This window comes from Capra hircus, chromosome 11 (assembly GCF_001704415.2).
Source record: "Capra hircus breed San Clemente chromosome 11, ASM170441v1, whole genome shotgun sequence".
NCBI lineage: Eukaryota > Metazoa > Chordata > Mammalia > Artiodactyla > Bovidae > Capra > Capra hircus.
Genome location: NC_030818.1, coordinates 62,848,116 through 62,875,706, shown reverse-complemented (window position 1 = coordinate 62,875,706; position 27,591 = coordinate 62,848,116). Strand labels below are relative to the sequence as shown.

Here is a 27,591-nt window from a genome sequence, read left to right as displayed (position 1 = left end):
CTATGACCTGCAAAGTGTCAGACGGCTAATAATGGGTACGTTGTCTTCCAAATCAAAGTTAAACTTTTATTCAGTAAAGGCAAAGCGAAAGGTATGTCTGATTTGAATGAGATAGACCACGAGAAGACAGGTTGCCTAGTGGCATGGCTTGCTTTTTATTTTAAAATAGTTTCGTAGGTTCCCTTTTGGAAAAGAAAAGAAAAGATAATTCAATATTAATGTAAAGATTACAAAGTCTTTGAACCTGTTGGAGGAAAGCGAGGTAAGATGGAAATCCAGTTTGACACTTCATCTTTAGCTCACCTCTGTTCTATCCAGAAATTATAACACAGAATTTTTTATTTCCTGGTCACTGCGCACAGTGGGGTATGTTAAAAGACAAATAGGGATTTTTTTTTCTTTTGATATCCCTTTTTTGTATACTTGATTGCTCTTGAGCAAAATTTTAATTTGGTTTCTTGGTTGCAGGCTGTTCAAAAGTACACATGCATGGCCGTATATATGCTTTATGAGACTTGCCCTATGCATCTTTAGTATTTAACTTGAGGTAAAAATAAAAATTATGAGAAATACTTACTCTGAATCACCTTCTGAGGTTACGTTTGAGAATTCAGCCTGTTTAAAATGGTACTTATTCTTTTGGAGTCAAGTTCTGGTCTACTTGTCCACAAGATTCAAATTAGGCCAAACCAAACATGTTTTGAAATATTAAAGTACACGAAAGGCCTCTTAGTAGTTCATTCTCTCCTTTTCTTTCAGACTAACCAGAATAAGTTGTTGCTAAATTTAATTGTAAAGAATAGACTGTTCCTGTACTGAAGTCTGCCAAGTTTCTACAGAAAAAATTCTTTTTAAAGAGGAGCAATGTGTTTATGATCAGCCCAAAGTAGTAAAGTTGACTCAAATGTAAATGCTGTCATAAGGAAATGCTTGTCATAAGCCCCCGAACCTGGCAGAGTGTTTCAGGAAGACTTATGCAAAGCCTTTCTGAATTGTTTAATACATTTCATCATGTGGCCTTTTTAGTGAGTGTTTAAGACTGAAATCATTCAGAGGCCTTATAACACAGGGGAGCCATGCTGCCTGAGTTTGAATCTAGCCACAATCCCAGGATGGCTGACTGACCTTAGGCAAGTTCCAACCTGGCCTGTGAAGGTTTTCTCCTGTAAATGGGAGGGATGACTTTCCCCTCTAAGGGTTGCCTTAAGGGTAAGTGAGACGACACAGGTCACGGAGCACTTGGTGTTAGCTGCCCTACCTCCATCATCATCATCACCACCCCCTGAGAGGGTGTCTGGTATAGTGGTTAAGAAGGGGACCTCCATAACCAGTCTCTGTAAGTTCAAGTCTCAGTATTTCCTCCTGGTATCTTCGTGATCTTGGCCAAATTAACCTCAGATTCCCCATCTATAAAGTGGAGATTAATAGAAAAATTTTCTTCATAGGGTTATCATGAGGTCAGAATGAGTTTAGACCAGTGTTTAGTACATATTTTCAAGTTTAATTCTTTGCTCTGTTCCCAGTACATCTAGAAACATGAGTGACTGTATTTTTTCGAAGTATGCTTTTTGTAAAGATAAAGAATTATTACTGTCAGTGAAATAAGAGTTCTTATCCACCTGCACAATGTTTTTTGGGATTTACACTTTTAAGTAAAGTTTATATGAGTTTTTATGAAATTTAGTTATTGGACAAGTTGAGCTGATTACCCTTTGATTTTAACTTGCACAACAGAGTATGCATACCTCTGTTATAATGATACGTATCACACATTTGCTGTTACATGTGATTTTCTCCTCTACTAAACACAAAGCTCTTTGAGGATAAGAGTAATATTTCGTTCATGATTTAATCTCAGGTGCCTAGCATTGTGCCTGGTACATGAACAGTCTTGAATGTTGTGGAATGGATTAAACAATCTTTTTCTCGTAGTTAAACGACATTGTAAGTGATATGGAGAATACTATTATTTGTGTTGTTGAGTTGAATTTTTATGTTTTCAATTACTATTTTTGTAAATAGAAATGGAATTATAATGTTTTATTAGGAAAATAATTTTTATTTTGAAGATTAAACTTAAAATATTCTGAAAAGTATCAAATATCTCATCTTAATACCTAACATGGTCTCTTTTTTAATTGAAAGACTTTGTGATTCCCTAACTTCCTTTCACTATGTTGGATGTTATTATAATTAATATAGATTATACAAATTAGATTTTGAATGTCCTTAATGATGATGTGATGTTATTATTGGCTTCAGAATTAATAATAATAAAAGTGAACTTATCAAACCAACACTGTGGAAATAAAATAGCATAATTTCCTTAAGGACCTAAGCTTTATATCTTTTTCCATTCAAGAGTGAAATTCTTTCTCTTGAGCAGACTTAATAAATAATTAGCTTTCCAAATAGTTGTAGTAAATAGTGTAACAGGAATCATAAAGAAGGTATATGTAATCAGTAAACAAAACACTTTAAACTTCATTACACACTTAATTGGCATTATACAACTGGGTAATACATATTTTTTCAATAAGCAAAATTGATGGGGCCTGCACCACCTGCTTCATCTATAGAATCATTCTGCTTGTCAATAAAACCACTTTAATTACTGTGCCGTCTGAAGGTATAAAATGCAAGAAATATCTTTCATGAAAGAGATCCTCCCTAACAAAATCTGAATACTCATCTATTCAGAAGTGTTACAGTGTTCCATAACATTGTTAAAACATTTCAAATGGGTGAACTATCTAGCGCAATGTGGCTAATTTTGTATACATAATCCTTTGTTTAACCAAATAATCAGTTTAATCTATTTTAGTTGAATATATTGCATTTTCATTGGCTAAAACAATTAATTTTAAAAACTTTGCCTTTTTTGTTCATACACTTTGAAAGCAGTTAATCTAAAATGAAACTTTAAACCATTAATTTATAGGCACTTAGAAGCTAAAGGTCCGATTTTTTGCTTGACAGATTTCAACATGATTTCTGTAGCTCACATCTTTTTCTTTTATTTAACATTTTTTGGTGAGGACAGTTGAGTACTGTTGGTATTTTACAGATATATAGGATGTCCTCAGCTTTTAAAAAAACAAAGTTTCTGATGAAGAATTGTCCGGAAAGAAGAGGAAAGAGGAATAGAAATAACCTTTAGGGACTATCCATGTCTTTTAGCATTAGGAAAATGGATAACAGTATACTCTGTCAGTGATCAAAAGGAGAAGAAAATTATTTTTGTGTTATCTGGTTGCCATACACTTAGAATTAAAGTCCATGGAGCCCTAGACTGAGCCATGTTACCAACTGGCACGTGACCTTGAGCATTACACTTAACCTCCAAGACTCTCCCAGTTCTTGTCCTTCCAGTGTGAAGAGAGAAGGCAGTTGCCTGGCCTTCACTCACAGGGGACATTGTAGGAGTAATTTGTAAGTGCTTTTTAAAAGCACTGGAGAAGGACAAAGTACAAGCAAATACAAAGTAAACATTCACATTTAGAAATGAACATTTGTTTTGTCATTATTAAAAATTGTGACTTTAGATCTTTTGTCTTAAGGCCATTTTTTCCTTTTAACTTTATATTTGTGAAGACTTCTTATTGGTATGTTCAGAAGAATGAATAAGGTACCTAAAGAGCCGAGGAACTTTGGAAGGGATTTTAAATGTTAACATTAAGTTTTAGTGTATCCTGGGTTGTAGCACATGTTGATGTTCTAAGATCAAACTGTATGTATCTAGAAGATAATGCATTTTATTAAAGACTGTAAAACTTGGACACGCAGGACCCGCTCCTGACACTCATTTTGTACCTTGACTATAATGAAATGCGCATGAGTCAGAATATAGTGGCATGGAAGATTTCATTTATTCCATAAAATCTTTTATTTAGGAAGGTGAGTGAAGACAGGTATGGAAAGGCTGTAGTTTAAGAAACTAGTTTTTTTTTTAACGTCTTGTCCCAAAAAGTGAGTTCTGAGTCTTTAAAAATCGAAAGCCTAGAGTTAGCACATTATATCAATTTCTTTGAATTCAGCTTTTCTTCTCTATGGCTATTAGCAGAAGAGTTGTCACAGGTATTATATCACTTTTTAAAGTAGAAATGAAATTCTAGTTTATTCAGAGTAAGACTTTATTAAAACAAGTGGGACATACAAAGAAATATTTCTTTTGTTCCAACTAAATATTAAGTATAGTGAACAGTGATCCTCAAATGCAAGGTTGCTAAGCAGAAAGCAACTTTTAAAAGTATATTGTCCTTTTGTCCTTATTGTTGAACGTGCAGTTGATGAAAACTCAAACCGATCAGATTTCTTTTCTACTTCTGAATGTATAGTCTGCAGTGTTGTTTATAAAGTTTCATGTGATATTATGTACAACTCTTTAGTGTTGAATGTTTGCTTTTAACTTACTAAATGACCAAAATAGTCCCCCTTTTAAATTTTATCTGATTTTCACAACCTTCTTCGTTTTGTTCTACCACTGTTTTTCAATTTTCTTAATATTACTGCATGAATTTGTCTTTCTTTGAACACGGTGTCGTTCTCATTTTGCTTTTCTTCTCCACTGGTCTTTTTCCTTGATTACTGCAGGTTTTTTCTTTGGCTCTCTTTTGCCTTTGCCTCTGTTTAAGGCATGGAAAAGGAGTTTTCATCTATTTCATTCTGCTTTTATTTTCTTCTATATAGAAAATTTGCTTTACCCTATCTCAAAAGATGAACTTTCTGATCATCTTATCTACACAAAACTTAAGGAACCATTTTGTAAACCTAAAACCAAGTTTTAACCAAGTTTTAACTTACGTGAGGTGATAAAAAGGGACAATAATGATGTGTTTAATATTTCTTGCTTTTCTGTTAATCTCTTTTTTGGAGAGATACCCACAGAATTTTTTATGTCTACGTTACCTTAAAACATCTCAAGCATCCATGTTTTGTATTGCTTGGTGCCCAGTGCCTGATGAGCATTGGTGGCTGTCTGAGCTGTGGCTGTGGCCACCTGACCATTTGAGGGGTGTGCAGGCCTGAGAACAGCACGTGAGACATGAAAAGCAGGTCCTTTGCTTTGTTTTTAACTCTGTTAAAACCAGACAGAACCACAGTCCCTGTCCACTGAGGTTTTCCGGGGTTCACCATTGTTGAATGATTAATGGTTCCTGGTGAAGTAACCATTAGCTTTATTGTGTTCCAATAATCTCAACTCAACTGAAATGCATCCCTTTGAGTTAACTTTTGTTTTTATTTTTAAGACTTCTTTTTACCGAGAAAATCAAGGAGTATGAAAATGAGTATGTATTTTTAAATTAAAAAATTTACATAAAAATCCTTTGAGTAAAAAGATTTTCTAAGGACCCAAATCCATTGATTTGGAGACAATGTTTAGTAGTTTCTTAAAATACTACACATTATTCAGACATTAATGGTAGAAGACCTTTCAATTTGATTAAATGAAATGAATACCCCTTTTGATTTACAAAACAAATGGTCCATTATACTTTTTATTTAAACAATTTAAATATAAGATTAGATAAACTGCATTTTGGAGTTGGTAAAATGAGACTTTCCAGAAATTATGCTTTGTAAAATCTATGCCTCTTAGAGGAAGTTTGGTCTTTTTCTCTTTTTTTTGTACACCTGTATCCCATTCCTGACTTCTGTTCATTTCATTCAACAGATTTATTGAGCATTTATTATGTGCCAGCTACTTTTACGAGGCAATACATTACAGCAGTGAAGAAAATGAACAAATATTATTGTCCTTGTAGAAATTACATTCTAAGCTATTTTGATATATAGTTAGAGCTAGTTGTCTACTACTTGGAGTAGTCACAGCTCCACATTGTGTAACAGTGGTCTACAAGAACGTTAAGCTTTCTTCATATGGATTTTATGCCTTTTGACTTAATGTGAAGGTCTAAAACTGAATCCTGAAACAACTGCATTTGAGTTGACCATTTTTATTTGAGTTTGAGATGAAACATTAAAAACATATAATGTTGCCGATGTTTCCACCAGAAATCATGAAATTATCCTCGTTTATGAACCCCAGGAAACCTTACTGGGAACATGGTCTGAACTTTCTCCTAGCTTTTCCTTACACCTTTGAAGTTGTTTTCTCCCTTTGCTTTGTTTTCTTTGTGACAGAGCCTGAAAAAAATGTGTAACACTGAAAATTGCACAATGGGAATGTAGTCCTCATAGCTATATTGCACAGTTTACAGGAAAATCTTAAATTTCCTTTGTCTAGTGTCCATAAAGAACTAATCTTTTGTTTCCATTATTATAAAAACTGTATTATTTCCTAAACAAAACACTTAGGGTACCTTTCGCCTCAAATATTAAAGTAGATATATGTGTTTTTACAGTATTACTAGCACTAATCTGAGATAATGACTTTTATTAATTATTTTATTTTTGTTTATAAATAACACTTGTCCCAAGTGCTTGGGGGTAGCTGCTGCTGCTACTACTGTTTCGTAGCTAAATCGTATCCGATTCTACAATCCCATGGACTGTAGCCCACCAGGCTCTTCAGTACATGGGATTTCCCAGGAAATAATACTGGAGTAGGTGGCTATTTCCTTCTCCAGGGGATCTTCCTGACCCAGGGATCAAACACGCATCTCCTCCATTGGCTGGTGAATTCTTTACCACGGAGCCACTTGGGAAGCCCTAATCAGGACTAATAGACATGGCACCTGTCCATAATGGTGTTCACGGTCCAGATGGGAGAGAAAAGATCCCCGCATGAAGGTGGTCTCTTGTGTTCGACAATATGCAATCTAACTTGATGGGAAGTCTGGTGGAGGTCACTACAGTAAGCTAGGTCAGATGGACTTGCCTCCTGGAAACCCTGGACAGCCTTCATGGGAATCCATCCTTCCTTTTTTTTCATCCTATCTTTTGAGTTTGGCAAAGAGGGCCTTCTTTGTGCATTAGACACCTATGGGTAGAACAGTCCCTTTTCTAGCCACTGCAGCTAGCTGCTCAGGGAGGACGGAAAGGAAATGAGCACGCGTCCTAGGCATTCATTACATTTGTTAGCTATCCCCATGGGAGGCAGAAACTCTGCACCCAGAAATAGAATACAGATGAGCCAAATTACCGGGGTTCAGCTTCCAGTGATTTCACTTTACAGAGGTGTGAAAGTTCCGCACATTCTGTAGAAACTGGAGTTTTGAGTTTTGACAGTTTTTCTGGACCAACAGTATGCTAAACGATCTTCTTCTGGTGATAGTCATGAGGTAAATAACCAAGGTAGTTAGAGCCATTCTGTACCATGTAGCCATTCTGTTTTTCACTTCAGTACAGTATTCAACAAATTACATGAGATATTTAATACTTAATTAGAAAACAGGTTTTGTGTTAGGTGTTTTTGCCCAGTTGTAGGCCAGTGGAAGTGTTCTGAGCACGTTTAAAGTAGGTTTAGCTAAGCTATGGTATTTGGTAGTTTAGGTGTTTTAAATATATTTTCAACCTAGAGTATTTTCAGTTTACATGTGTCTCATCAGAATGTAACCCTCTTGTAAGTTGAGGGAGATCTGTGTATGGACACATAATGCATGTGGTTTGGATTCTTGAGAATAAAAATTTTTCCATAGCTTTGGGAGGGCTGGTACATCAGTGAGGGCTCTGTACACAAGGAGTGTTCCCTGAAAAATGGAAGAAACGCTGAAAGAGGAGGAAAGAAGTAGAGAAGGGAGTTTTTGACAGTTACCAAAGACTCACTCATTTTCCCTCAGTTTTGCCCAGACCAGTCCTTCCTGGGAGATGGGCATGTCCTGGGCCTAATATGCCAAAATTAGAAAGTCTATATATTGCTGTAATATGCAGGTGTAATCTTTCTAAATTGTTTTGCTTTGCAGTTAGCTGGATGTGTGCATGTTTAAATTCTCAAATATAATGCCTTGTTACTATGGCTTTTGTTTTTATTTTCCTGCACATTTGAAAACAAGATTTTCTTTGTTTTTTGAGTATATTTGTTTATTTGGACCTAAATCTAAGCTAGAATAATACAATATGTGCTTATCTCTTTAAATTAAGGGGGAAAATCTAAAGCCTTAATGTCTATCTGTTGATGAAAATATCTGGACACTTGTGTGGATTCTTCTTCTTTTTTAAAATAACAATTCTATCAAGAGTTTCTTTTCCTAAAAACTGCATCTATGCTAGAACCATCATGTATCTATTTGACTTAAAGGCCACCTGGGATAGTTATGTTCATTATCCTGATTGCTGGTGGTTTCAAGGGTATATACATATGTCATGACTTATCAAATTATACATTTTAAATATATGTATTTATTGCATATCAATGAAACTTAAAAAACAATCTATGTTGTAGGGTATGTTTTTCAAGATAAAAATCTCTATTGTAAGATTATATTTTTAAAGTTTGTCATTTATTTTTTATTTCTTTTAAAATTTTATGTACTGTTTGTTTACTTCTATCCCGTACCCAAGACACATATATTTTAAGAAAGACAGATGGAACCACGGAGACTCATGTGCCAGCTGAAATTTAGATATAGGACCTTAGAGAGCTTTTTACTCTATGTAATGCTCACTGGAGTATCTTTAAGTAATTTGCACAAATTTGAATTTGGAGAATTGGAGTTGTATATTTTTCAAGGAATTCTCCTTTCCTTATAGTTTAACAGATGATGACTCATCCTTGGCGTGGAGTAAAGAGCATGATTTTAGTAAGACTTTTTTTTTTTTTTTTGAGAGGTTAAGTGGCTTAATACTTCTTCTTAAATATTGTTCCTTTTATAAAATTGCATTTTTATAAGTCAAATTTTGGCATGTTGGACCGTAGACTCTATGAATAGATTTGTATAGGGAATAACCAAGTCTACTCTATTCTTCTTGTCCTCCTGGTCTTGAGCACAGCTTAGGACCCTGATGCTGGGAAAGATTGAAGGTAGGAGAAGGGGACGACAGAGGATAAGATGGTTGCATGGCATCACTGACTCGATGGACATGAGTTTGAGCAAGCTCCAGAAGTTGGTGATGGACAGAGAAGCCTGGTGTGCTGCAGTCCATGGGGTCGCAAAGAGTCGGACATGACTGAGTGACTAAACTGAGTCATATAGATCTGTTAAAGTCATGATCTAATTTTAATTGAATTTTCCTTCTCTCACCCAATGTATGTTTCTAGAGAAGTTTCTTTGTTGTTGGAATTAATATGTTAACTTTAAAACAGCAACTTTGTTATGGATAAAAAACATTCTAGAAAAAAATTCAGAGTTGTTTTTCTGGGATTGGGACTGTCAGGGTATTAATGAGTTGTGACTTTCAAGCCCAGGCTCTTTCTACCATACAAGAGGGCCGGATTACAATTACCCTTCCCCCAGGCCACAATCCAGGGTAGGGCCCTGGTTTCAGTATTTTTGAGAATCCTTAACTTACTCCAGTGTACGGCCACACTGTGCTCTGCAGTGCTGTTTCCCACACCATATTCCCCCACACCCAAACTTTCTATTGTAAAACTTTTAAGCCATGTAGAAATCTTGAAAGAGTAATTCAATAAAACACCCATATTTCCTCTACCCCGATTCAGTAATTCTTAACCTTTTACTATATTAGCTTTATGACTCTTTGTCTCCCTTTCCTTATATGTATACTTTTTTGTACCAGGTGAAAGTAAATTTTAGACACCCTGACTCTTCTACCGTTAAATATTTCAGTATGCATCTCCTGAGAATAAGGACATTTTTCCTACATAACCACAGTACCATTATCACACCTAGGAAAATTAATAATAACTCAGAATGCTTTTCAAGAGCTCAATTTCATTTATTAAATGTGTATAAGTTCACATTCTACTAAAAATTAAATGCAAATGGAGTGAGAAGTTTTGCAGAATATGAAAATCTGAGAATTTTTGCCAAAGATATGTGCAAGTAAGGTCACTGCTTCAAACATTTCCATAAAGTAAATGCCTTTTTAATGTATGTTTGAGGTAAGATCCTTTTTTGGATCTAACATAATTTGATCTTATCATGAGAAAAAACATTTATGAAAGTTCAGCCACAGTGTGGTTTAGTGGAAGAAGCCCCGTTTTGGGCCAGAATGACCTTGGCTCATTCTCGCTCTGCCTCTTACTGCAGGTAACCTTGGAGAAGTTCAATTCATGTATCAGTTAGGATGCTTTCAGAAACCACTCCCAAGCTTGCTAGAATCATCAGGAAATTCATTGTTCCACAACAAATCCACAGGCAAGGCAGACTCCAGGGTTGGTCAGTTCTGAGCTCCGGTTCTTAGCTACTCTCAGCTCCCAGCTGGACTCCTTGCTGGCTCCTGCTTCTTTTTTGCCTCCTTCCTCAGGCTGGTTCAGAGCCACATGCTATGGTGTTCAGAAGGAGCCAGAGACCTCCACAGGTGTCTCAGGCTGGTTCAGAGCCACATGCTATGGTGTTCAGAAGGAGCCAGAGACCTCCACAGGTGTGGACGGTAAGCAGAGCTGAGCTTCTCTCAGGAAGAGGAAGAGAGGAATGGATGTTAGGCGTACCTCTAATGGTATTCATTACTCCTCTCTCAGTCTCCGTTTTCCTTGCTTTTGACTAGGAACAGTGATATCTACCTCTGTGATTATTCCTTGATATATAATAGGTAAAGCAATAAACACATAGCTGATTTTAATAAATGGTGATTGCTATTTTTTTCTTCTTTCCATTTTATGGCAAATTCTGTCTTCCTTTGACCCTGATACGCTACATTCTAGTAAGTATATACTACTAAGTGACTCTCTCTCAACTGGTTTTTTACCTGTCCTCTTACCTCAGTATCTAGGGTGTAGCATTTTATATGAATTTTTCACATTGGTCAGGTACCCTCCATTAATCTATCTTGGCCCTTCTTATTTTTTCTTATATATTTCAGTTTATATTATTTCAAAGCCAGGGAAGGGAAACTGTCTACAGTGTATGTATCAAGATACAGATCTGATGGGAACAAAAATCTCTGTAATTTCACTGTTCATAAAAATAGCAGAGTTGAAATAGATTTTCCCCCCCTTTTATTCAAAGAAATGCACCATGTCCTGTGGAAAAATCAGCAAAAGTGCTGTACTTGAAATATAGTATCGTATTTGTTGAGGATGGATCAGGTCTTTGATGCTTTGGGGATGTCAGACTTATCATGGTAGTTTAGCTGCTCTGGTTTCTCTAGACCTTACTTTCTAAATAGAATTGTGTCTCATTTACATGTCAGTCTTTTCTGGATTGTTTGGTCTTGAACCCTCTCTTACCTACCATGAGAAAGTCATCTTCTAAAGATGTGTTTTCCAGTATGTGTGCATGCTGCAGGGTCTTTGTTCAGGCATGTCCTTCTCAAAATATGTAGACAAGGATTGTCACATTTTTTCCCCCTGTGGAATTTCGAAAGCACTCCTGAATCACCTATGAAGTCTGCATCACAACCCAATTACGTGGGAAGATCTTCACTTTTTTTTCTTTTCCCTAAATTTTCTTCCTAAATGATGGGATCGTTCCCGAAGAAGAGCTACTGGATTCTTCTTGACCCCTCAAGAGATTAATTGCTGCCAACCTCCATGGCAAGAATAAAAGAAGGGTGCAAGTCCAGTGTCTCTTTTGACTTGAAAGATGCCAAGTTTTGGCCTGTCCCTAAATTTTCAGTTAACAGTTTTTTCACTTTGTCTTTAAGTTTTAGATTTAGTGTTGATGAGATGTCTATTGCTGTAGTAAGCTCTGTGAATACTGAAACCTCTCAGATTTTGAATCATTCCATCCATAATTCAAAGCTTCTGCTGGCATGAATTGTTTCAGCCAGAGGGATGCTTTTTAAAAAAACTTAAGTGTGTTTTGATGTTTCTTATACATCTCAAGTGAAAGTTCTATAAACTTTAAATTACGAAGCAGTACACTGAATGTGGAACTCTGAAATAAATTGTATTTTATTAAAGAAACCAAGAAGGGACATTGTGGCTAAAATTTTAGTTAAAAGTACAAGAGTTTTGGGGCAGGAGAGTTAGAGCTTGGTATTGCAACTCCTCAAAATGCTATTGGTTACTTTTAAAAAGGGTGACGTAAGACTTTAACTTGTGAAGCCTGGTTTTGTTTGGCCAATTTTTAATTTTAGTACCTTGCAGAAAAGTTAGTGGGCAAGATTCCCTTTGCTGTGTAACAAATGTTTTTACTGTTCAGCTAAGGTTTGCTCCTGATGGCTCAGAGGCTGAAAGGAAAAGTGAAATGGCTGTTGTTTCCCATCTGACACCAGATTTTGTTTTTATTTCCACTACCCAGTGTTAAAAAAAGAAATGAAAAGAAAGCAAAGATCAAGATCCAAAAGCTCAAACTAAAGTTTAATTTCCTAACTAGAATAAGGCTGGTTTTGCCATGATGTGAAAAGTCATGGGTAGGAAACATTTGTTAATAGCTAAACAGTTGGCCATGCTGATTGCTAAGATGAGTAGTTGGATGGGGATGTATTCCTGTCTACGGATTCTGAAATCAGGCAGGTAAAAACCAATCAAGGGTAAGCAGTTGGAGCTGACTCAATTGCTTTTTCTCCTTTCCACACATAAATGTTTCAGCTATGCTTCTTGTCCCTACACTTTAGTCTCCCTGAGAGGATGAAACAAAAGTCCAGGTGACAGTGGGTTGGAGAACAGTGCATTATCTGTCTCTTACTACTCAAGACTTATATACTCTAATGATTAGAATAATTGCTAGAGCTTTGTCTTTTTTTCTTTCTTGACTCTATCATTTCTGCATTGCCTTGGAGCTTCTCATGGGCGGGGTCTAAAGTTATGTGGAGTGGATTCTGAGGTCAAACTTCTTTGCCCTAGGTCATTTATTGTTTTCACTTTGCATAAGAAGTTCTTATTTTAGCTGAAAAATGGCAGTGTGACCAACAAAAAATTGTTGACCGGCTAAGAAAAGTTAATTTATAATAGCTTTGAAAAAATTATTTGGAAAAGAGATTATACTTAGAGAATGATTTTTATTATTTCTGAAAGACCCACATACCATGGAGAAATTTTCCAGCCATGGATGTATTATTGTATTAACCATTTGTGCCATTCAGTTTGTGCATTTTTAACTATACGCTATATATTGAACATGAAGCATTTGGGGACACTTCCTGGTCAACTTTGAGTTTTGAGAAATAATTCTTTTTAAATTTGCAGCTGGACAAAACCAAAGGATAGTTTGAGGGTATTATTGGAATTGTATTGTGGTTAAGATTTTTTTGTTGCTAGAAAATTTGTCTGTAATAGCCATAAATTTAGTTTTATTGTGGACCAACTCATGGACTCTGCTGGAGATGCAGCCCATCTTTCCTAACTTAGTGTGAAAACCTCGTGGTTCAGGGACCCTCTTATCTTCTCAGCACTGTTGTCATGTTCCACTGCAACCCATGTCACCTGTTATGGCTGGTATAGTGACTGCTGAGTAGCTAGCACGCTAGATCAACAGGGGGTTGTTTTTTTTGCAGTACTTATGCAATAAGAACAACATGATGAAAATGGAAACATATTCTATTTGGGCTAATATATGGTCACCAATAGACACATAGAGGCATTTGAACACTTCCCCTCCTCCCCGAGGTTTGCTCTCACCTGCTTGCTGGTTGGGGAGATGGCCATAAAATCTATGTTGAGAGGGGGTGATGGAGGAGAGGTGCTTGCTGCTACAGCCTTTTGTTCATCTGTGTAGTAGTCTACTGATCAATTCATACGATCTTTGGCAACTGTTCTGGTGACAAGTTTCACTTCTTTTGAAGGAACTGTGATTTTTATTTTTGAATAATTATATGAGTAAGAAAACAGGTTTTTTCAAAACAGATTTCCTATTTCCTAAAATAAAGTGGAAGCCTTTTCTTTTGTTCTTCTGCGTCATCTTCTATTAGCCATTTGTACACTTACAAACATTATGGTGTGAGAATTACTGTTTTGAATTCCTTCAAGTTGCTTTTTGGTCCAAGTTATTGACATCCTACTTGACAGTGTCCCTATTTCTTATTTTAGGAATACAAAAAGAGACGCACTTTAGACTATTTGTACTTTAACTTGTGAATACTAGAAGTAGGTACTAGTGCAAAGTCAATATGCCATTATGTGATGAGGGACAAAAAAAGACATGTTTAGGACTAGGAAAACATTCTTGGCAAAAGAAAAGTTCTGTCCTGCTCAATCAGTTACTGAAACGAAACTGAGTTTTCTTTTACTATGTGTCTTGAAGTTGCAGTGATTCAGTAGTCATCTACGAGCATTAGAGTAGTGAGTTCTTGGGACTCTTTATACTCCCAAGGAGGCAGTTTGTGAAGCAAATGCATAATGAGTAAATATATTGTGGCTTTTCTAACTACATCCTAGAAGAGCAGATAATGTTTAGAATAGTGGGGCACAGCAGTTAAGCTGCGAGGTGTCAAGTGGAAACTTAGTCCCTTAGCCAATTCAGTTATCAGAGGTTTCCCTGTTGGTTCAAACAGTAAACAATCCACCTGCAATGCAGGAGACCCAGGTTCGATACCTGGGTGGGGAAGATCCCCTGCAGAAGGAAATGGCAACCCACCCCAGTATTCTTGCCTGGGAAATCCCATGGACAAAGGGGCGTAGTAGGCTGTAGTCCATAGGTTCTTGAGAGTTGGACATGGCTTAGCGACTAGCCACCACCACCACTCTTCATATGCCCTCATTCTCTCAGTATGTATTTGTAATTGTTTTAAAGTGATCCTATCAATTTGCAAACCAGAAAGAGTAACGGAAACAAAGCCCAAATAGTTGATTTTAGAGTTTTAAAGAAGTCTCATAGGGGGAACATATTAAATGTGAGGATAACCATCAGTTTGATTTTTCATACTCATCCTCTTCCTTATCGCCTGGACTGACAAGTTGACTGCTTCACTTTATGTAAAGTTTTATTTCTTCTAAATTAAAAATAAATCTTCATGAACTTTGAACTGTAACAGGATGTGCAATGCTGTGCTTTAGTCCCTGCTCTGTTCAGTCAGTAAAATTCTGTACTTTTAAAACATCGCTGACTGTCAGACCGTCCGTGTTCCTGCATGCTGCCATTTTGTTACCATTGTTTTGCAGCATCGTTGGCTTGTGTGATCAGGTGTCCTTCACCACATGAAGGAATGAAGCTGGCAACAGCCATTTTATAATGGTGTGTATAGATGTATAATGTGTAATCTACTCCATATCTTTCTATAAGATTTTCTCGCATCTTTTTTTTTTAATCATTCATGTTTAGGAGGCACCCAGGATGGCCCTTCAGGTTTCTTGATGTGTTTAAGAATGTGTGGCCACTGTTACTTGCTGGAACCAGCCCTGGAAAAGTTGAACTGGTGCCATGTATTTCTTGCTACTGTTATGTCTGACTACAAAATGAAGGAAGTGCTAATAACACTTCCTACTTGTTTAGCACGTTTTCCTCCCCAGCTTTCCAAGGAGTTGGCCAACATCAGGCCGGATTCCCAGCCTGTGTTTCTGTTATTTTCTAATTCCTGTAACATAATATTGCATAAGGCCTCCACTCATTATCTTTTTTCTTATGTTCTCCTAAAGTTTGGAAAGTAGTGTTTGCTGTTATCATCCCCAGTTCTCAGATGCTAAGAACAAGGCACATTTTGGCTAAGTATTTGACCTGGGATTATACAGTAATCAGCTGCAGTGCCAAAAACAGAGCTTGGGATTCTTCCTCTGCTTCATTTTATTACTGAGCAATAGTTCTCCTCCTTCTCAGATATACATTCTTACAACAGAACCAAAGAAAATACATTGCCAGGTCCCAAAAATATTTCCCACATCTCTTCTTCAGTATTCGTTCCAATGTTAGGATTTATACTAGATTTATTGTCTGAAATTAAGTTTCAGCGCCAGTTGTAAACATGATCCATTCCCATATTATTCCTGATTTGACTGCTATCCCAGAAGGTACTGGATAGTTGAAGAAAGAGTGTAATGAATGCATCCCCTATTTTCTTTTTGCCCTTCTAAATTTGATTTAATATAAGGTTGCTTTCTGCCAGGAAATTTCATGAATGGGCATATGTTAATAAGCCAGATTTTTTTTTTCTACTATAGTAATAAACTAAACAAAATATCTCCCTGAAGTGGATTTAGTTAGAGTGTGTTAATACTTGAGCGAGTACTTCCTGAACTTACAGGAGGAAGCAACTCCAACCACTCTGAAAATGAAGTTGTTCCTATAAAACTTAAGTTACTGCAGTCTGAATATATTTTGTGCTTTGAAGTATATCTTCCATAATTCTTTTTGTTAGTGAATGTTTGTAGAACTTGAGGGGGAGTCTGTCAAAACTAGAAGAATTGACTGTTCCTGCTTTAAAAATGCTTAAAAAAAAAATCTAACTGAGGATAAAGTTTCTGAGAGTGGCAGTTTTTTTTTTTTTTTCTTCCCTTTCAGAGTAACAAAAGTGAAAGTTGCATTTTGATCAGTTTTGCTCAGCCTCCTTAGTGACAACTCCAGGCGCAGAGCGTGTGCTCGTGCACACACACACAGCGGCCTCCTTGTTTTGGTGCCCCGCACGTGAACCGCTGCATGTCCACACAAGCCGCACATAAAGAGTCCATTCTTGCTCACACGCAGCCAAAGGAGGCTGGCCGCTGCCGTCTTCTGCTCAGTGGAAATTGGCAGCCTTTCTCCTCCCGTAAACAACAGCCTGACGTCACCCCATGCAGCAGTGGTAGTGAACCCACTTTAGAGATTCTCGGTTGGCAAACCTGCCGAAGGCCTGTCACTGGCTTTGATCTTCATTCGCACCTGAATCAATGCAGTGCAGAGAGATTCGTTCATGTCAGGAATACTAGCATAGCCCTTTAAAACAATTTGCGAAGTACATGACCTTGAATTTTCACATATAATCCTAATGAAAAACCTGTGTGACTGGCAGGAGAATTGCAGTTATTTCTATTTTAGAAATGAGCTAACTCATGTCCGGAGAATTTAAAAGTTAGGGGTAGAATGACTGAAATGTAGGCCTTCTAAACACTGTTTTGTCTCTCTTTTTACTATATTAAATAACTTCTTTAATAATTGTTAATTGTTCTGTTCTGTTACTTCCTCTCCCATCTAAAATGTGTGGGAAGATAATTTATGAGTTTTTTTTTCCCAGTCAAGACATCTGTGCATTAAAATCAGATACAGTCTTGTTGCATTTGGGAACTCCCAGACATTACATTAACCCACTCCCTTGCCTCAGAGAGAACCTTTCGAAAAATGTAGCATAAGTCTACACTCACCAGCCTAATTGGGAAGATTTATTAACAAGATGATCCTGTTCTTCATTTGGCCTCTGAAAGCTACATAAAATCATAATTCTTCTGTGTTGTTAACAGAAAGAGACAAAGCTGACATGAAGGGGCTGTTCTATTAGTTAGAAATCAGGATTTTATTGGGAAGGAGGAGAGAGTTGAGCTACTGGTTAAAATATAATGTGTTTGTTATATAAATAGTTGTCTTTCTCATGTGCCCACTTCTAGTTTATTTTCAGACAGTTACAAAAAGTGGAAAAGAACAGTGACCTTCCTGATTTATAGTTGCATATGTGGTTTGGGAATACTTGAGGCTGTAGATAACTCTTGGTTTTCTCTTTTTGACTCTGAGTAGGTTTTTCAGTGTGACATTGAAGAGTAGGCAGAAGGGTGTTTAGATGTGAGTGGACTATTCACGGTAAATTAGTGGGATCTTAACTTCTCTACTGAATGCCCCAACTTGAGCCAGCTCCCCTCATTTTTACGTGTGTGTTTAGGGAATGAAAATTAATGTTGATTTTAGCTTACCCCTGACAGAAAATGCCTTTAAATCCTATGTATTAAAAAAGAAAGTATAATTTTTTAAAAAACTGCTTTCTAAAACTGCATTTTGGTACATAGTAGGCACTCAAAAAGGGATTTTAAATGAAACTGTGATAATTGAGATTAACTGTATTAGCAACCTCAATAAGTCTAGCATCTTTATATAGTAGTTGACTAAACTATACCCAAGGAAAAAAGTGCATTTGGGGTGAAAGAGATGTATTTTATTGCATAACTTAAAATGAACCAAAGAGCTGTTTGTTTTGCTTTTTATTTCACTGAATGGAAAAAGTCGTTTTGCCTTTAAAAGACGGTCTGCTAGTTTTAAAAATTATAGCAGTTTGAAGGAATAGAGGGGTAGTACGTCAGATCTACTTTAACACAACAAGTCACTACCTTCTCAGCATCTTTTGCTTCCTTCTATCTGTGACAGTGAATAAGGAGCAAGTAACAGCTGCCAGTCAGAACCCCTCATTTCTGTTGGGGAGTGAAGTCGCAAAGTCTGGGGGTGCTGGGGGAGTGGAGTGGCCAGGGCAGTGAGTGGCCCCCGCAGTGAGGGCAGTGCCAACCAGTGCGGGGCAGGCACCAGTGTGGGGCTTCCCCAGTGCTGCCCGTGGGGGATGCCCATGCCCACTGGTTACAGGAAAGGCTGCAGGGGGTCTGCCCAACCCAGCTTTAAGTTAAAGAACTGATGCCTAAGTGTCCCAGGCTATCACTTAACAGCATGGAGTTTCTCATCTCTGCAAGCGGCTGTTTGTAATTGTAAACACATAGTAGTAAGGGCAGAGGACAGACGTTAGGTAAGTGAAGTCAGGGGGAGAGCCAAGCTGGCCTTTGATTTTAACTCTTAAGTAATCATCTTGCTATGTGTCCCACAGTGGATAAAATATGAGCAGAAAACAAGGTGGAATTTGAATTTTAGCCCTCCATAAGAGCACTAGGTTTTTATTTCAGCATTTCAGAGTTAGAAAATACCATTTTGGCAGATTTGGTACAAATGATTATGCCACCTGAATTTGTATGGTGTGTTGCGGTTTATAATCACTCTCAGGAGCATTATTAGATTTTATTTAGCACCCGCAGCCTTGACCACCTCGTGAGGAACTGCCCTTTCCCTTTATAAATGAGAAAACAGAATTCTGAGAGGTTTGACTGGTCAAAGGGCACCTAGCTAGTAAGCAGTACTAGAGTTCAACTGAAATCTCTGGCCTTTGACTCCAGTGTTCCCTTTGTGGAGCTGGGAAGGAGCACCTCGATAGCACCCAGCTTTGTGGTCTTCCCACCTCTCGCTCTCGCATCTGCACAGAAAACCACAGGCAGCAAATCAAGCTTAGTGACCAGTTCCTGTTGCTCACAGTAAAAGTGTATCATCAAAGGGCAGCTTCTTGATTGACTTTGAAGTTAATAATCCAATAAAGAAAGGGGACCCTCGTTATTTCTTACTCAGAAGAGCTGTGTGGAGTGAACCGTAGGTACCATTTGGTTTTAATAAAAACACATTGTTTTACCCAGAGTAAAGCCCTGTATAAGGAAAGTGAAACTCCAGTTAATTGCAGAGAACTAGAGCCCATTTCCCAAGCCTCAGACCAGGTTGCATTTTCTCTTAGAAAGGACACCTCTTTAAACAAAGATCACAGTTCTCATCCCAGAAACTTGACTTGAGCTTCCAGCAAAAGCATTTACCCTGTGCAAAACCTTGTGCTGGAACCAGCCTTGTGAGAGTTTAGGATCTTTGGGGGAGACTTACTCTGGGTGAGACGCCCGCATGTTAAGTGTTCGGTCATTTAAGAGACGGAGAAGGTCACAGATAGATTCATGGATAACTCAGATTTGGCCTCAGTCTTCTGCAAACATATGAAGAATCCCTTTCTTGCATGACCTTCTCTTTGTAAGAAAAATGACAACTGTGGCCACTTTGGAGTGTTTCAGAGTAAGGTTGCCCATCTCTAAGAAGCTGAAGTATGAAGATTAGAAGTAAAACAAATCATGATTGTTAGCATTGGATTTCTCTGTCGGCATTGTCCCTAGAAGTTTTGACTGAGAAAATTGTATATTACTTGTGCCTTGTTGTAAAAGCTCTGCTAATACCTTTGAATTCCTTGGCATACATTTTCAAAGAACCGATGGTGAGTGAGTCCAGCTGAGAGCCTGAAGAGCCCTTTTGAACCCCCTGGTGATTTGGGCAGTCTCCAAGTCAGGCTGAATTGATAGGGGATGCAGAATTGATCTGAATAATTACAGGCTCCATTATGTAAAACTTTGCCAACAAACGCGCTCACAGAATGCCTTTATAGGACCTAACTTGCACCAGAATTAAACTTGTCTTTCTTACTAGTTACTTCCAAAGCCAAACAAACTATGTTGTGTAACTGGATCAGTTGGTGCAGTATTCTGCATGAAATGTTCAGGTGTACACAAAGGCAGCTGGGTTATAAATTTCAAGGGCAAGTTAGCTTCCAGTAAAATAGATATAGGAGGAAGCTTTCTTATATTCTTAGAGAAAGAGAACATTCTCTTTCATATGAAAGTGGTATTCAAGTTCCCAGTCTCTTGGCTCGGATCATGCTTACCTCTGTCAGCTTCGGGTTTGGCTCTTCAGCCAACCTCCCTTTACTCTCTTGTTTCACCTCTAAGTCCTTGACTTGCACTCAGCTGTACTTGCTTGAAATCAGGTGCCCCTGCCCTCACTTGGTTCTTAGGGCCTAAGAACTGGATGGAATGATTTGGGTTTAGCTTTTAAAAAGATAAACAGATATCCCATTGACTACAGTCTGAGTAGTACCTTTCTGCTGTATTGTGTCTCACTGGCTTCAAATCAGGCCAAAGACAGAGGTAAAAAATTATAAATGGTGTGTATGTAAACTTTGCAAAAAGGCTACAAGGGTTCTACCTTCATTTACCACATTTACTCGGAAATGTCCCTCATTTCATTTAGTATTAAAGCCCAAAATTGAATTTCAGTAACCATCTTTGTATATTTGTAGCTTTTTGTGAGTTGTGTCAGTTTTTTCCCTTAGGTGATAAATGGTGGTGGTGGTAAAGGGAAGTTCCATAAATTTTAAAACAAGACCTCAACTCATTATTCATTTCGTTCATTATTCATCATTTAAATTTTTGTTCATCGTGTTAGTCCCCAAAACTTTAAGAGAAAAACAGGCATTGCCTTGTCTGTTTGTTTGACGAAAAGTGTTAGAAACCTGTCAAACTAACTTGGAAAATGGAGACTTCCTGACTTGGCCTTCCGCCTGGGTCACCAGACTGTGCGAGCACCAGCACCCCGGTCAGCTTGAATATGGCCGGGACTCTCTCCGTCTTTCATCTCTGCCTGTTTTCTGCGCGTTTGTTTTATTCCTTCTCATAGCTAGAGACATGGCCACCGATAGTTTATCTTATAGCTGATGTCACAGAAACGTTCTCTGGATGCCAGGTTAGGAAAAAAATCACAGGCAGCAACTCAGATCTGTCTGTGTCTCGTGTTCATCCCCGGGTCACTTAGCAGAGTCAGGGAAGTAGGGGTCGTCTAGAAACATGGTGGCACATAATGTTTGCCCATATTACTAAAAATGGATAGGTATTTCCCAGGATGAGAGATGATGGTTGGGCAGAAAATTCCCTAGCATGTATGCTCACTACACTATTTCAGACCACTGGCTTTTAAATATTTTGGCAGAAAACCATAGTGAAAAAAAAATACATTTTACATTGAAGCACACATATACTCACACATTTAACTGGGGGGAAATGTTGTGAAACCTTATTTACCCTCACTATGTACAAGGCATTCTGAAACTTTCTGTTACACTCTATTGTAGTTCATTTTTCACAAATATTGATTATAATCTACCTAATTGACTTCATGACTCATTAATAGTTAAGAGCTGTAGTTTGAAAAATACTGTGCTAGATGTTAAAAGTAGCAGTCCTTGGGCAAGGATATTTGTTCAGTCTTGTTGAAGAAATAATTTACATTCTGTAAAGATGCTGGGTCTCATAGGGTGACAGATACGTGATGTAAATGCCTTTTCCAGATTCATGGTGGATGGTATGATGGTAGTTTTCCTACTGAGGAAAACTCTTGAGCCACTTCCTAGGCCTTTGTAGAGTAAGCAAGGTGAGTGCCATGTGCTGTCAGCTCCGCTCCACTGTTTTGGACTTACCTTTTGCTGAGAGATACTGAAATCCTGTGGACCTAGAAAATTTCCCGAAGTACTTTCAGTTCTCTCTTAAAACATCAATACTGCTTTCTTGAAGACTTTGTTGTGACAGCCTGAGAGGCAGCTTTGTTGATCATGGTAGTACTGTAAAAGGATGGATGAAATCTTACTTATCCAGAAGTCAGTTGAAAAACTAAGGCCTCTTATTTCTTATTTTCTGCTGAAACATTTGATTCCCTAGCCTTTGATCCTTTAAGTTGAATTGAGAAATTCAGGTGGAAACTTAACAGCAGTAGAGAAGAAGTAACTCCTTAACGAGACATTTGAAAATGCAGAGAAGACTGGTGTAGAGTTCCTTCCTGCAGAAGCCCATGGAGATCCTAAGTGGCAGCTAATCAGCATGTGGTGCCGAGAATCTCACTGTGAGGTGCGCACCCATACAGCATTTAGGAGAACATATTGGAGAATATAAAATTAGACATACAGAGCGGTTTCACAAACAAGATGCAAAAAATGCTGACCATCAAGGAAAAGACTGATAAATTTGACAACCGTTGAGGAACTTTTATTCACTAAAAAGACTAGGAAAAGTAGATTAGGAAAAATACTTAGAACACACGTAATAGACAAAGGACTCATATTCAAAATATATGAAGAACTGTTAATGGGACTGTAAACTGGTGTAACCATGTTAGGAAAAACTTTGGCATTATGTAGTAAAGCTGAAGATAAGATACCCTGTGATCTAGCAGTTTTTCTCCTACTAGATTTATAACCTAGAGCAATAGTTCCTCAAACCTTCTGATCTCACTTTACACTTTCGAAAATCATTGAGGACCTCAAAAAACTTTTATGTGGATTATGTCTGATGATATCTACCATATTAGTAAATAAAGAAAATTTTAAAATATTTATTCATTAAAAAAGACCGTTATGTATTAAGATGATATTGTTTATGAAAAATTACTAAATTTTTCCAAAGCAAAAAAATTAGGCATTCTGATAGTTTCTGTTACATTCTATTGTAGTTCATATAATGCAAAAAAAATTAGTGGGAATACCTATGGCTGATCCATGTTGATGTATGGCAGAAACTAACATGATATTGTAATTATCCTTCAATTAAAAATAAAAAATAATTGTTGGGACGACTGGCATTGTTTTAGTTGTGCAGACCAATTTAATGGCTAGCTTAATAGAAGAGAGCTGGAGTCTCCTATTTGCTTTTGTATTTATCTGTTGTGGGGTGTTGTCTTGGTTGAAGTAGACAGAGACTGTATAGCCTCACACAGGTGTGTAACTGGGAAAAAGAGGAATATTTTAATAATCTTTTCAAACAATTGTGGATACTATTTGTAAAATCTGAAATCATATCAATAACCGTTTAGTTTACTTAAAATCTGTTAGTACCTTGCATATTTGTTGAGTAGATCTTTCACTCATGCCTAATTTTGTAATGTCATACATTGATTATTTGGAAAATACTGTTTCACTTAGCTATGCAGATCTTTTCATTGTTGACACATTTCATTATACAATATTAAAATGTCACATTCTTTAACTTTATTACTGATCTCATCAGAAAAGTATTGAGATGCTATCAAGCACACTGTGGCTGATAAACAGTTTTCCAAAATTCTAATTTTCACTTGAAAGCCCAAATTTTATCACTGGCACCAAAACTCAGTTTTTCTTGAAGCGATAGGCTTCCTTGTCTGCTAGGTATTCAAGTCTGAATAACCACAGTTTGTCTGACTGTCATTCCTTCAGTAAGAATGGTGTCCCATGAAACAAGTGGCTACTGTTAGCTCAGAGGCAAACAATTGCCCAAGCCCTTTCTCCAGGCAATTTTCGTGCCTTGGTGGCAGGAGTGCTTTATGAGTACTCTCCCAGTTTGTCACGCAGAACTTTAAAAAGGCATGTACTTAAGGGCTGAGATTTAATTTAATTAATGTTTTTCTCTGCTTTAGTGGGTGGAGGTCAGGAAAATAATGACTGCTAGTACAGTTTGGTGCTACTGTGTTTGTTCATGTCCTCCTGAATCTATCCAAGCTTTTCAGTGTTTTTCCAATAGTGAAAAATGCAAATAATATCTTAGAATTATTATGAAAATAATTTGATTTTGTGGATGCTCTGAAGGGATCTGGAGATCCCCAGGGATACTAGAACGTCCTTCCCCATCCAGGAGTTGGACCACACTTGAGAACCATGCCCGAGAGAAAGCACGGCTCTTGTGTACCAGGATACACGGTTATACATCTGGGATACATGAGTGTGACTTGAGGTCAGGTGGGGGCATATGATCAAGCTGGGTATAGGGTAAAGAAGATGCTTTCAGGATGTTGACAATGTTCTATTTCTTGGCCTGAGTGAGAGTGTTTGTTCTATGGTATGTGAATCTGTCCATTTTTATTTATGTGCTTTTCTGTTGGTCTTTTACTTACAAGACTGATTCTCTGACTCTTTTTAGCATCCTTAGTGATATAAAGGGTGTTGAGAGGGGAAGCCACCCTCCAGTGCTCCCTGCTTTGTATTGTGTATGGCATGTATTTCTTCAGTCTTTTCTGCGTTTGGGGCTGTGGTTCCTTTGGTGATACTACAGCCGAGGTAGGAATCAAGTACTTCTAGTGTGTTTCCCCCATTATAGTTTCTGACATCGCTAAGGCAGTGAAAATTATGAGGAGGGAGCTTTTCTCCCTTTTTTTAAATTGAAAACTTTATGTAGTGCTTAGTTATTTGAAACTTAGGAACCTTACTATAGAAGCTATTCCCACTTTCTTCTTTTCTGGGAGGGAAACAAAGTGAGAAGTAACTCATTAAGGACACAAGTAGAAAATAAAACCACTCCTTCTTTTGCTGTTATTAAATCATGAAACAATGGTGACCATACATGAAGTAAGAGGTCGTAATAAGATTTTGACATTTCTGGATAATCTTTCTTATGGTCATGCTTTGAGAACATTTTCACTTTAGTTGTCTAATTTTATCTCCACAACACTAAATTAAGCACAATAGATACTGATATTCCCATTTCAAAAGTAAGAAAACTGAGACACCAAAAAGATCAATGAATCAATTCAGTAGCAAACTCAGAACTACGCTGTACTCTAGATTTCATGACTCCTAAGGAATTCAAGATAGTCATCAAAACTTGGACATTTTTGTCTTGGCCTTGGTGGTCCTCCTGCTGCAAGCAAGGCCATTCCACTCTTGGCCAGGAACATCAAATCAGCGCTCTGATGTACATTAGTAAGTACCATGTACCTATCATGCTTCCTTATGCTCTGATACTTGGAGTGAGAACATTTAGAAAATCGCAAAGACTTAACTGAAATTTCAGTTTTGCTTGTTAAGAGACTGAGTCCACAGAGGTGTGCGTTCTACGCTACTAATCCTGACATTCAACCTGAACCCATGTGCCACAAGTGAGAGGAGTGTTTATGCTCCTTTTATTAGCTCTCAGGGTAGGTAACTGGAGGGTGGAGGATCTGGACTGCAGATGAAACCAGTTCACTTTGAGATGTACCTGATGTCCCAACAGTACTGTCTTCTTATTCCTTGGCTGAGGTTCACACACATGGAATTTGTGTGTGCAAGAATGTATTTGCACTAACAAAAGAATGATCCCAGTTTGGGGCGTTAGGCAAAGATGATCTGGACTCTGGAGGGTGTGGAAACTGGCCCATAGAACTGGCTTTATCTTAAATGGACAAGTGGAAACACTTGTTGAACACGTGGATCTATATCAGTCCATCTCAGACCTGTCTTTGGGTTTTACCTAGGAATGCAAACGCACAGAAAAAACATGGAAAAAAAAATTTTTTTTTTAAACTACCCTTCCCCCTACCTGAAATTGAATGTCGTTTATTGGGGAAAATTGTTTAAAATAAGATGTTTCTGTTGCAACCTGCTCATAACTGCTGACTCCTCCCAAATTATTTCTAAAAACCTGGCAGTAGAAAGGACTTCTGTGAAAAACCGTCTACAGCACTCACTTCCCTGAATATCATTCTCCCTTTGTGAGGCAGTCTTTATCTAATGTCCCAGATAAAATGAACTCTGGGAGAATCTGAGTGAATTTCCACTTATGAGCACAGAGAAATACTTTATTTAGAGGTAGGAAGGATTTTGTCATAAACCAGTCCTTGTAGCAGCAGAGAGCTCCTATCCAAAAATTAAGGAAGGTGGGGGTGGGGGTGGGGGCACCTCTCCTGGATTTGTCTGGATTAGGCCTGGACTCAGAATTCTGAGAAGGGACAGTGGTTTATGTTCTTTCCAGTTAATATAAATATGAAGAGTGAGAAGAAAGGCCATCGTTAGTTCTGCCTTAGAAATCAGATTAATTAGGCAGAACCACACATGGGAGAAGAGAGATTTAGGGATGGGAGGTGGCTTTCTCTTACAGTTTCCTCCACTATAAAGAAACTAGAAAATTGATACAAACAGTAAAGACAATAAAGAGACAATAGAATAATATTATTATAAGAAGTTTTTGTTTTAAGAAAGACACATAACAACCATTAAACTACCGTTTTTACTTTTGACATCTGCCTTGTTTCATGTGTGTCTTAATATAGGTATAAATAATAATCTATACAATGATGTTGTCAGGAATATGTATTTAAAATATAACAATCATTTTCTTGTATTTCTATAGCATTTTTATGATTGAAATTTAGTGTTATAAATATTCTGTTATGTTGATAAATCATAGTTTACTAAAAAGTTATCTAATGCTGGATTATTAGATTGTTTCTTGTTTTCAGCTGGTAAAGAATCTGCCTGTCATTGCAGGAGACGCAAGAGACACAGATTTGATCTCTGGGTTAGAAAGATCCCCTGAGAAGGAAATGGCAAGCCCCTCCAGTATTCTTGCCTGGAAAATTCCATGGGCAGAGGAGCCTGGTGGGCTATAGTCCATGGAGTGGCAAAGTCAGACACGACTGGACACACACACACACACACACACACACACACACTGTGTTGTGTGTCTTCTATACATGTGCCTTTTTGTTCTTATTCAACTATATCTCTAGAATACAGTCATAAGAGTAGATTTATTTACTCAAAGGGTATATCTTTATGGTGCTTGTCTCAGTTCTCTTTTGAAAATGAGTACTTTCTATAACTTTCTATAACACGCTAATGATAATAAACCTAGAAATATAAAACTTCATTACCACAATTTTGATTTCAGTTTTTTAATCTCAAATTGATAAAAACTATTATTCCCTTAAATTTCAGAAATACAGTTCTGAAATATAAGTTAAAAATAAAGTTATATAAGTAATATAAGTTAAAAATAAATAATATAAGTTAAAAATAAATTCTGTTTGTGACTGTATAATTACCTAAATAAGCTCTATCCTTTATTATCTAAAATAAATCTTGCATATTATCTTCTTTCTTTCAGTATTTCCAGGAGGTTTATATCACTAGTTTTTTAAAACTATAAAGCCCTATAAAATCCGAATTTTTCTTTTTTTTCATAATAATGCTAGATGATTTCAATTATATGAATATATACCCTAGTATGTACCAGAATTTGCTTTTTAAAAATTGATGTTTGTGCATGAATGCATGTTTCTTTTGTTAATTTTTAAAAGGAAAAGCCTAATTTTAATTTGCATTATTAGATATCAGTGTGCA

General features: G+C 37.2%; 1 protein-coding gene across 1 annotated transcript in view; it reads left to right on the top strand.

Annotated features, from left to right (window-relative positions):
- SERTAD2 (SERTA domain containing 2) overlaps nt 1-27,591 on the top strand; it is a 112,881-nt gene that overhangs the window by 1,031 nt on the left and 84,259 nt on the right. The window lies entirely within an intron of this gene.